The 11,655-nt window shown below is 47.9% G+C and overlaps 2 non-coding genes across 2 annotated transcripts; both read left to right on the forward strand.

Annotated features, from left to right (window-relative positions):
• The first annotated feature begins 5,067 nt into the window (after positions 1 to 5,067).
• TRNAL-CAA (transfer RNA leucine (anticodon CAA)) lies at positions 5,068 to 5,177 on the forward strand. The gene is made up of 2 exons: positions 5,068 to 5,105; positions 5,132 to 5,177. It is a non-coding gene; the product is annotated as a tRNA-Leu (tRNA).
• A 6,076-nt stretch (positions 5,178 to 11,253) lies between these two features.
• On the forward strand, positions 11,254 to 11,363 carry TRNAL-CAA (transfer RNA leucine (anticodon CAA)). The gene is made up of 2 exons: positions 11,254 to 11,291; positions 11,318 to 11,363. It is a non-coding gene; the product is annotated as a tRNA-Leu (tRNA).
• The last annotated feature ends 292 nt before the right edge of the window (positions 11,364 to 11,655 follow it).

The raw sequence follows: 11,655 nt of genomic DNA on the forward strand, positions 1-11,655 counted from the left end.
CAGACTGGCACAGTGCAGACAGCTACACCACTGTAATCAAGAAGCACCTCAGGTACAGGCTGGTGCAGAACAGACTGGTGCAATGCAAAGCCCTGTACCCTGGAGGTGTGGAAGGATCACAGGTGCAGACTGGCACAGGACAGGCTCGTGCAATGCAGAGAGCTACAGCACTGATGTGAAGTGTCAAGATACAGACTGACACAGGGCAGACTGGTGCAATGCAGAGAGCTACAGCACTGATGTGAAGTATCACAGGAATGGCTGGAGCATAGTAGACTGCTGCCATGCAGAGCTACAGCACTGATGTGAAGCATCACATGTGCAGACTGGCACAAGGCAGACTGGCACAATGCAAAGACCTACAGCACTGATATGAAGCATCACAGCTACAGACTGGCACGTGACAGATTGGCACAATGTAGGCAGCTGCAATATGGTGTTTAATAAGCCTCACAGGTGCAGACTGGCATAGGGCATAGCTACAGCACTGATGTGAAGTATGAACGTCGGGACTGGCACAAGGTAGACTGGCACTGTGCAAAGATTTGAAGCATGGAGCTGTAGAAGGATCACAGGTGCAGACTGGCATAGGGCTGACTGACACAAAGTAGAGACCTAAAGGACAGATGGGACCTATCACAAGCACAGACTGGCATAGGGCACGCTGGCATAATGCAGAAAGTTACAGCACAATTCATATATGATGATTTTATATGTATTATTGAGATAGCCATCCATATTTTTTCTTAATAGTCAATAGCAGATTATTAGCACTGTTTCCTTTCATTAACAGGATCGGATAATAAGGGCGCATGAGTACTAGGAGAGACGATACCGGCATGGAACGTGCACCAGGGTTCGGTTGGTGGCTTCAATTTGTTTTCTTCGTTGGAGTTGGAAGATTTCAATTCTTAGAGTGCAGGTTATTTTGTTTGGTTATTGCAAAGAAAGATGAAGGACTAAGGAGGCAGAGATATTTATATGGAGAGCAGGCCTGGGATTGGGCATGTTATGGACTACTGGGAATGTTGGGATATGTAGTTTTTAACATTGATTGGCTGCTGTGACAATCCGCGCCTCCGTGTCCTTAATAGAATTGAAAATTCGTGACGCAATAGCTAGAATTTTTGGGGATTAAAGTACAGGTTTCTGGATGTGTTTAGAGGAGGCAGGGCTAAACCCGGCTTTGAGGCACCTTTCGTGAGTGGAAAGCGCTGTGGAATATGATGGGAGAGATTGTGAGGCAAACTGCAGGAGTTGTGTTTTCAAAGCCTGAGTAGTATTGGTGAAAAGCAGGAAGTCTGTAAAAAAAATTGGAATAAACCTTAAACAAAAAAATACTAATTGCTTAACTGGGGGCTCGAACCCGTGACCCTGATATTAAAAGGCTCGTGCACTACCAAGTGAGATAACCCTGCTCCTTTAGCTAGGCTTGGGCAATATATCTCTTTTCTGTGATGCACCAGGGAGTGTTGTCAGTAGAAGTCATTTCTTTTTAAGACCTCTGACTTCAGTCATGATCCTCTCCCTTTCTCTACCTCTTGCTCTGCTCCAGTCTCATGGACCACTTTCCCTAGACCTGCCTCTAGCTACAAACATGCATCTCTCTCGCTCAGCCTGTCTCAGGGTATATACATGTATCTGTCTCTTTGGACCTGCCTCTGGGTACATACATTTGTCTGTCCAAACTTTCCTCTGTGCACATATATGCATCTGACTCTCTGGATAGGACTCTGGTTACATATATGCACCTGTCTCCGCTTACAGTCGCCTGCCTGTCTATGTCTCTTTACTTCAATGGAAATACTCTAAAGCAGCCCACCCCTGCGCACGTCCCTACCTACTTTGCCGTTCTCAAATGCCACTTTATTAGTGGAATTTATTCTATTCTAAGCAGGCCTCCCCCCACACTTTACTACTGGCTTGTGGCCCTCCCTGAGCATATTAGCCTGCTTTGAAGTTTGTCAGCTTTACTTCCCACTTTATTTGAAGTTCCTATTGGCAGTTTCCTCTGCCCCTTTCAAATTCCCACTTTTCTGACCTGACACTCTACAGCAGTGCTTCCCAACCTTTTGACTTGTGTGAACCCCCACTTTATCACTACTGGAACCTGGGGACCCCCAATGAACCATTATTGGAATCTGGGGACCCCCCACTGAGTCATTACTGAAAGCTGGGGACCTAATCTGTTACTATTATTTGATTTTCTAAGTAATCACGGCCCCCAGAGGAGGCTTTGCGGACTCCTAGGGGTCCCCGGACCACAGGTTGGGAACCACTGCTCTACAGCATGGATGGTTATGAAGGAGAATCTGGGGAAGTTACCTTTTATGATGACTCCGTGGGGTCATTTGAGCGAGACCTTGTCTATGCCCTCGATGCTGGTGTTCGGCACACAGTCAATGTGGCCTTAGATAAAGCTACCCAGACGATTAAGCATCTCTTATTGGGTTTCACTGATCAGCAGGGCTGGGTCCCACATTGCAGCAGCCAGGAAGAGCTGCCGTTTTCGCAAGACCCTTCCGGCTCAAGTTCTGTTGCAAACCCTCACCAAGCTGATTTGAACAAATTGTAGAATCCTTGACTAGGGCGAACTGTTTCTCATCCTCATAGTCTCTTCATCTAAGAGCTGAGAGTAAGGAGGATTCAGATTCCTCGTCTTCCTCTAACAATCCGGATAAGGACACTGATTCTCCTCCCTGTAAATGAAAAGCCAAATCACGGCACACTCAAGTGGCTTCTCAGCCTCTGAAAGTACTCACTTTCGAACCCGAAGATACTGTCCGCCCTAGATCTTACTCCTGGGCTCCGCCTTCGGAGGTAGCCGAATACGTTCAAGCACACATTCGGCATTGTTTCGACAAAGATGTCAGGTCTCGGCTGAGATCTGAATGTCCTAGACATGATTTTCCCTCAAAGGTTACTGAGACTACGGAGATAGATCCCACCCTGGTAACCTATCTTAAGAATTTCTCCAAAGACCTTAAAAAGGGCATTGATCGTGCCTGGTGAGGCTGTCATGACAAACTCCTGGATGTCTCAGGCCCTCCTACTAAGATCTTGGAGCTGGGTTTTTAGGCTAAGGCATCAGGTATCCCTGTTAACCCTGAAGTTCTGGTTGGTTGGGCCCAGAGAGCCTTGTGCTTTCTGGAAAACCCAAAGTGAGCTATCTCTAGTGAGTGGCGGCGCTCCATTTTTAATCAAGATGGATCCCAAACTGACAGATTTGGCCTCGTCTGAATCAGGTCCTTTGGCTGAGGTACTGCTTTTTGGCTCTCCTTTTCTCAAGGAACTTTCGGGGTGCCACAGCGCACAGTTTGGGAATCACTGCTGTCCACGCTCCAGCACCATTTCCAGGGAAGTGTTAATAAACTGAAAACATTTTTTTTACAAATAAAGAACAGGGCGGTAGTATTTATAGTGACTGTGTTTCACAAACTTGAGAAAGTTGGCTCAACAGAAGAATTAAAGTGACTGCTTCACAGCAGGTGGGAGGCACTGTAATCCAGAACTGGACCTTAACACCAAGGACCCTGGGTAGAACAAAGAGGCGTTATGAAGTTGATTCCACAAAAATCATTCATTAAAAACTTTTTGTTTTTGTGTTCTAAAAAAAAAGTGCCAAGGAAAACAATTCTATAATTTATTACTTTACACCAGGCTCACTCTGAAACATTCTTAACCTAAACTTTATACAACCACAGAACCCATTTGTTAAAAATGTGTATTTGTATTAATGTTCAAACAGACCAAAACTCCATAATAAAACATTAAATATAAGGTGCACAATGCTCTGTGGATACTGAGCAGATACTGGAACACAGTATGTAATGTCATCTTATTTTGTGTGCATCTTGTGAACCAGTGAAGTAAGGAGAACACTTGGTAAATAAGTAGCCTCTCAAAATATAACTTCGTATGCAGCCTCATAAATATAGGTTCAATCAATGTAGAATTAACATCGGGTCTCATAATGGCACAAAATGCCATCCGTACCTGTAATACCTTCGTAGACTGGGAAACAGCTGATTGGTTCATGCATCGAAAGAAATCTGGCATATAGGGTAACAACTGAAGCTATTCGTCTCTGTTCTTTGTTTTATTTCTAATAAAAGATCTGGAATTAAAAAATGTATGCACATATACTTATCTGTGTGAAAACAGTGTGCTGCAAATGGGTGTGTCACTTGTTCACATGGGCAAAGTTTGACTCCAGGCTCATGTTCAGGGGTGGGTTCCACTCGCCGGAGGAATGTCGGGCTTTTTTCACTTTTAAAAGCAAGAGAAGCCAGCTTTGAGCTACCGTGCCAGGTAGATCGCCTGGCTGACCATGGACCTCACTGGATGACCCCTGCTGAAAGGGGAAAGTCCACGCTGCAGCAAGCGCCCACTTCTCTTAGAGGCCAACTCAGCAGGAAGATGCGGTGGGGTAGCCTGCAATCCGGCCCATGTGCGGCTGGCGATTTCTGCCAGGGTATTTGGTGTTTATCTTCTGCTGCGGCTGGGAGCGGTAGCTCTCAGAGAAGGTGGTCCGTGCCTGTTGAGAGCGGTGATATATTTTTCCTAAGCACTTGCATGGTTGACTTTAGCGGAATGGAAGATTGCATGCTTAAATGCATCCTGCTCTCCGGTGTGTCGCTAAGAGGCAGCAAGTGCAGCACCTAGAAGGCGCCAGACGTAGCGCCCCCGGCCTGCACTCCAGAGGCCGGGGTAATTGATAATGGACCCTGCTGAGCAAGTGCGAGGACAGCGGCCCTGGGTGGCTGTGGGGGCGCAGCAGGGTGCCGTGGCGCGCAGTTTGGGTTCCCTGCAGCCGGCACGAGCCTCTGAGGAGGAGCGAGAGACGAGCACTGGAAAGGCAGCGGAGCCGAGGGCTGCGGTTCCTGGTTGGTGTAAAGCGGGGATTAGGGTTAAAGAGTGTGAGGTTGGGCCCTCGGGCCCTGGCTGCCAGGTGAGACACGAAGGTGTGTCCTGCTAAAGGGCACCCCGATAAAACCCAGAAACAGAGCTCGCGGAGGCGTGTCACATGCGTGATGATATCATATCCGGCCTTCACCTATCTCAGTTGTCAGGATGGCCGAGCGGTCTAAGGCGCCAGACTCAAGAGCTGTCTCTTCCCCTCAGCTGGGTGTTCTGGTCTCCGATTGGAGGCGTGGGTTCAAATCCCACTTCTGACACAACATTGTTTTTGCTCACTTAAACTCTCCATATTTACACACAGGTCATGGGAGTGCGGCGCAGCAGCGGAGTTAGAGGACGGGGAGCAGCGACCCCCCTACAAGTGTGAACATGAAGAGAGCTCTCGTCCCCCGCCCGTGTGCAGACATAAAGAGCTCTCGTCCCCGCCCCGTGTGCAGACATAAATAACGAAATTGTAAAGTGAAGTCCCGAAAGGGCGCTGTTAATTTTTATAAAACCACTGTTGGAGGTGCGAACCCCGAAGATAAAAAAAACAGTACAGCACAAAAAAAAATGTATCAGCGCCCAACGTGGGGCTCGAACCCACGACCCTGAGATTAAGAGTCTCATGCTCTACCGACTGAGCTAGCCCGGGCCCACATAACACAAACCTTGCGGTCCCTTTGTGTGACTCCTCTGAAGAAACACACGTGTGCCGATTCTACTGTGTATTTTAAAGCTCCCCGCTTCCAGTGCTGCAGCTCCCTCTGTCTCTACCTCTCGCTCTGCCTCAGTCCTCATCACACCCCCCTGCCTGCCCTCTGGATTGGACCAAGCTGACACTCCACACTCACTGCTAGGAAGCCGCCTCTCCGCTCCCCGTTCGCCCTCTCCCTTCACTTCAATGGAAATATTCCAAAGCAAGACGCTCTCCGCCCTCCAGCCCCTGGCACCCCTGGCAGCTCTGCACCTCTGCAGGAGGCTCAAGGACGCGTGTCTGTCCAGCAGCTAGAGAATGGGGCTTTTCTGCATCTCATTTTATACTTCCTTTTTTCGCTGGATTCAAGGACATGACCAAACACACACTCCCACAGAGAGGACTGTGAAGGGACAGACTGAGCCCGCAGCGCCTCACAGCCCGGCCTACAGTGAGCTACAGCAGCTGAACACAGTCAACGTACAACTCAATAGCACAGCTACAGGGCGCTTGTGAGGCCCTGGCAGGGACTGTCTCAGAAGGCCACACTGGCGCAGTGCAAAACAGCTGCAACCAAAGCTGCGCAGAAGCATCACAGGAAACAGAACTGGCACAGTGCAGGACAGCTACACCACTGTAATCAAGAAGCACCTCAGGTACAGGCTGGTGCAGAACAGACTGGTGCAAATGCAAAGCCCTGTACCCTGGAGGTGTGGAAGGATCACAGGTGCAGACTGGGCACAGGGAAACAGTACAGCACTGATGTGAAGTGTCAAGATACAGACTGACACAGGGCAGACTGGTGCAATGCAGAGAGCTACAGCACTGATGTGAAGTATCACAGGAATGGCTGGAGCATAGTAGACTGCTGCCATGCAGAGCTACAGCACTGATGTGAAGCATCACATGTGCAGACTGGCACAAGGCAGACTGGCACAATGCAAAGACCTACAGCACTGATATGAAGCATCACAGCTACAGACTGGCACGTGACAGATTGGCACAATGTAGGCAGCTTGCAATATGGTGTTTAATAAGCCTCACAGGTGCAGACTGGCATAGGGCATAGCTACAGCACTGATGTGAAGTATGAACGTCGGGACTGGCACAAGGTAGACTGGCACTGTGCAAAGATTTGAAGCATGGAGCTGTAGAAGGATCACAGGTGCAGACTGGCATAGGGCTGACTGACACAAAGTAGAGACCTAAAGGACAGATGGGACCTATCACAAGCACAGACTGGCATAGGGCACGCTGGCATAATGCAGAAAGTTACAGCACAATTCATATATGATGATTTTATATGTATTATTGAGATAGCCATCCATATTTTTTCTTAATAGTCAATAGCAGATTATTAGCACTGTTTCCTTTCATTAACAGGATCGGATAATAAGGGCGCATGAGTACTAGGAGAGACGATACCGGCATGGAACGTGCACCAGGGTTCGGTTGGTGGCTTCAATTTGTTTTCTTCGTTGGAGTTGGAAGATTTCAATTCTTAGAGTGCAGGTTATTTTGTTTGGTTATTGCAAAGAAAGATGAAGGACTAAGGAGGCAGAGATATTTATATGGAGAGCAGGCCTGGGATTGGGCATGTTATGGACTACTGGGAATGTTGGGATATGTAGTTTTTAACATTGATTGGCTGCTGTGACAATCCGCGCCTCCGTGTCCTTAATAGAATTGAAAATTCGTGACGCAATAGCTAGAATTTTTGGGGATTAAAGTACAGGTTTCTGGATGTGTTTAGAGGAGGCAGGGCTAAACCCGGCTTTGAGGCACCTTTCGTGAGTGGAAAGCGCTGTGGAATATGATGGGAGAGATTGTGAGGCAAACTGCAGGAGTTGTGTTTTCAAAGCCTGAGTAGTAATGGTGAAAAGCAGGAAGTCTGTAAAAAAAATTGGAATAAACCTTAAACAAAAAAATACTAATTGCTTAACTGGGGGCTCGAACCCGTGACCCTGATATTAAAAGGCTCGTGCACTACCAAGTGAGATAACCCTGCTCCTTTAGCTAGGCTTGGGCAATATATCTCTTTTCTGTGATGCACCAGGGAGTGTTGTCAGTAGAAGTCATTTCTTTTTAAGACCTCTGACTTCAGTCATGATCCTCTCCCTTTCTCTACCTCTTGCTCTGCTCCAGTCTCATGGACCACTTTCCCTAGACCTGCCTCTAGCTACAAACATGCATCTCTCTCGCTCAGCCTGTCTCAGGGTATATACATGTATCTGTCTCTTTGGACCTGCCTCTGGGTACATACATTTGTCTGTCCAAACTTTCCTCTGTGCACATATATGCATCTGACTCTCTGGATAGGACTCTGGTTACATATATGCACCTGTCTCCGCTTACAGTCGCCTGCCTGTCTATGTCTCTTTACTTCAATGGAAATACTCTAAAGCAGCCCACCCCTGCGCACGTCCCTACCTACTTTGCCGTTCTCAAATGCCACTTTATTAGTGGAATTTATTCTATTCTAAGCAGGCCTCCCCCCACACTTTACTACTGGCTTGTGGCCCTCCCTGAGCATATTAGCCTGCTTTGAAGTTTGTCAGCTTTACTTCCCACTTTATTTGAAGTTCCTATTGGCAGTTTCCTCTGCCCCTTTCAAATTCCCACTTTTCTGACCTGACACTCTACAGCAGTGCTTCCCAACCTTTTGACTTGTGTGAACCCCCACTTTATCACTACTGGAACCTGGGGACCCCCAATGAACCATTATTGGAATCTGGGGACCCCCCACTGAGTCATTACTGAAAGCTGGGGACCTAATCTGTTACTATTATTTGATTTTCTAAGTAATCACGGCCCCCAGAGGAGGCTTTGCGGACTCCTAGGGGTCCCCGGACCACAGGTTGGGAACCACTGCTCTACAGCATGGATGGTTATGAAGGAGAATCTGGGGAAGTTACCTTTTATGATGACTCCGTGGGGTCATTTGAGCGAGACCTTGTCTATGCCCTCGATGCTGGTGTTCGGCACACAGTCAATGTGGCCTTAGATAAAGCTACCCAGACGATTAAGCATCTCTTATTGGGTTTCACTGATCAGCAGGGCTGGGTCCCACATTGCAGCAGCCAGGAAGAGCTGCCGTTTTCGCAAGACCCTTCCGGCTCAAGTTCTGTTGCAAACCCTCACCAAGCTGATTTGAACAAATTGTAGAATCCTTGACTAGGGCGAACTGTTTCTCATCCTCATAGTCTCTTCATCTAAGAGCTGAGAGTAAGGAGGATTCAGATTCCTCGTCTTCCTCTAACAATCCGGATAAGGACACTGATTCTCCTCCCTGTAAATGAAAAGCCAAATCACGGCACACTCAAGTGGCTTCTCAGCCTCTGAAAGTACTCACTTTCGAACCCGAAGATACTGTCCGCCCTAGATCTTACTCCTGGGCTCCGCCTTCGGAGGTAGCCGAATACGTTCAAGCACACATTCGGCATTGTTTCGACAAAGATGTCAGGTCTCGGCTGAGATCTGAATGTCCTAGACATGATTTTCCCTCAAAGGTTACTGAGACTACGGAGATAGATCCCACCCTGGTAACCTATCTTAAGAATTTCTCCAAAGACCTTAAAAAGGGCATTGATCGTGCCTGGTGAGGCTGTCATGACAAACTCCTGGATGTCTCAGGCCCTCCTACTAAGATCTTGGAGCTGGGTTTTTAGGCTAAGGCATCAGGTATCCCTGTTAACCCTGAAGTTCTGGTTGGTTGGGCCCAGAGAGCCTTGTGCTTTCTGGAAAACCCAAAGTGAGCTATCTCTAGTGAGTGGCGGCGCTCCATTTTTAATCAAGATGGATCCCAAACTGACAGATTTGGCCTCGTCTGAATCAGGTCCTTTGGCTGAGGTACTGCTTTTTGGCTCTCCTTTTCTCAAGGAACTTTCGGGGTGCCACAGCGCACAGTTTGGGAATCACTGCTGTCCACGCTCCAGCACCATTTCCAGGGAAGTGTTAATAAACTGAAAACATTTTTTTTACAAATAAAGAACAGGGCGGTAGTATTTATAGTGACTGTGTTTCACAAACTTGAGAAAGTTGGCTCAACAGAAGAATTAAAGTGACTGCTTCACAGCAGGTGGGAGGCACTGTAATCCAGAACTGGACCTTAACACCAAGGACCCTGGGTAGAACAAAGAGGCGTTATGAAGTTGATTCCACAAAAATCATTCATTAAAAACTTTTTGTTTTGTGTTCTAAAAAAAAAGTGCCAAGGAAAACAATTCTATAATTTATTACTTTACACCAGGCTCACTCTGAAACATTCTTAACCTAAACTTTATACAACCACAGAACCCATTTGTTAAAAATGTGTATTTGTATTAATGTTCAAACAGACCAAAACTCCATAATAAAACATTAAATATAAGGTGCACAATGCTCTGTGGATACTGAGCAGATACTGGAACACAGTATGTAATGTCATCTTATTTTGTGTGCATCTTGTGAACCAGTGAAGTAAGGAGAACACTTGGTAAATAAGTAGCCTCTCAAAATATAACTTCGTATGCAGCCTCATAAATATAGGTTCAATCAATGTAGAATTAACATCGGGTCTCATAATGGCACAAAATGCCATCCGTACCTGTAATACCTTCGTAGACTGGGAAACAGCTGATTGGTTCATGCATCGAAAGAAATCTGGCATATAGGGTAACAACTGAAGCTATTCGTCTCTGTTCTTTGTTTTATTTCTAATAAAAGATCTGGAATTAAAAAATGTATGCACATATACTTATCTGTGTGAAAACAGTGTGCTGCAAATGGGTGTGTCACTTGTTCACATGGGCAAAGTTTGACTCCAGGCTCATGTTCAGGGGTGGGTTCCACTCGCCGGAGGAATGTCGGGCTTTTTTCACTTTTAAAAGCAAGAGAAGCCAGCTTTGAGCTACCGTGCCAGGTAGATCGCCTGGCTGACCATGGACCTCACTGGATGACCCCTGCTGAAAGGGGAAAGTCCACGCTGCAGCAAGCGCCCACTTCTCTTAGAGGCCAACTCAGCAGGAAGATGCGGTGGGGTAGCCTGCAATCCGGCCCATGTGCGGCTGGCGATTTCTGCCAGGGTATTTGGTGTTTATCTTCTGCTGCGGCTGGGAGCGGTAGCTCTCAGAGAAGGTGGTCCGTGCCTGTTGAGAGCGGTGATATATTTTTTCTAAGCACTTGCATGGTTGACTTTAGCGGAATGGAAGATTGCATGCTTAAATGCATCCTGCTCTCCGGTGTGTCGCTAAGAGGCAGCAAGTGCAGCACCTAGAAGGCGCCAGACGTAGCGCCCCCGGCCTGCACTCCAGAGGCCGGGGGTAATTGATAATGGACCCTGCTGAGCAAGTGCGAGGACAGCGGCCCTGGGTGGCTGTGGGGGCGCAGCAGGGTGCCGTGGCGCGCAGTTTGGGTTCCCTGCAGCCGGCACGAGCCTCTGAGGAGGAGCGAGAGACGAGCACTGGAAAGGCAGCGGAGCCGAGGGCTGCGGTTCCTGGTTGGTGTAAAGCGGGGATTAGGGTTAAAGAGTGTGAGGTTGGGCCCTCGGGCCCTGGCTGCCAGGTGAGACACGAAGGTGTGTCCTGCTAAAGGGCACCCCGATAAAACCCAGAAACAGAGCTCGCGGAGGCGTGTCACATGCGTGATGATATCATATCCGGCCTTCACCTATCTCAGTTGTCAGGATGGCCGAGCGGTCTAAGGCGCCAGACTCAAGAGCTGTCTCTTCCCCTCAGCTGGGTGTTCTGGTCTCCGATTGGAGGCGTGGGTTCAAATCCCACTTCTGACACAACATTGTTTTTGCTCACTTAAACTCTCCATATTTACACACAGGTCATGGGAGTGCGGCGCAGCAGCGGAGTTAGAGGACGGGGAGCAGCGACCCCCTACAAGTGTGAACATGAAGAGAGCTCTCGTCCCCGCCCGTGTGCAGACATAAAGAGCTCTCGTCCCCGCCCGTGTGCAGACATAAATAACGAAATTGTAAAGTGAAGTCCCGAAAGGGCGCTGTTAATTTTTATAAAACCACTGTTGGAGGTGCGAACCCGAAGATAAAAAAACAGTACAGCACAAAAAAAATG

This window comes from Pleurodeles waltl, chromosome 6 (assembly GCF_031143425.1).
Source record: "Pleurodeles waltl isolate 20211129_DDA chromosome 6, aPleWal1.hap1.20221129, whole genome shotgun sequence".
Classification (NCBI taxonomy): Eukaryota; Metazoa; Chordata; class Amphibia; order Caudata; family Salamandridae; genus Pleurodeles; species Pleurodeles waltl.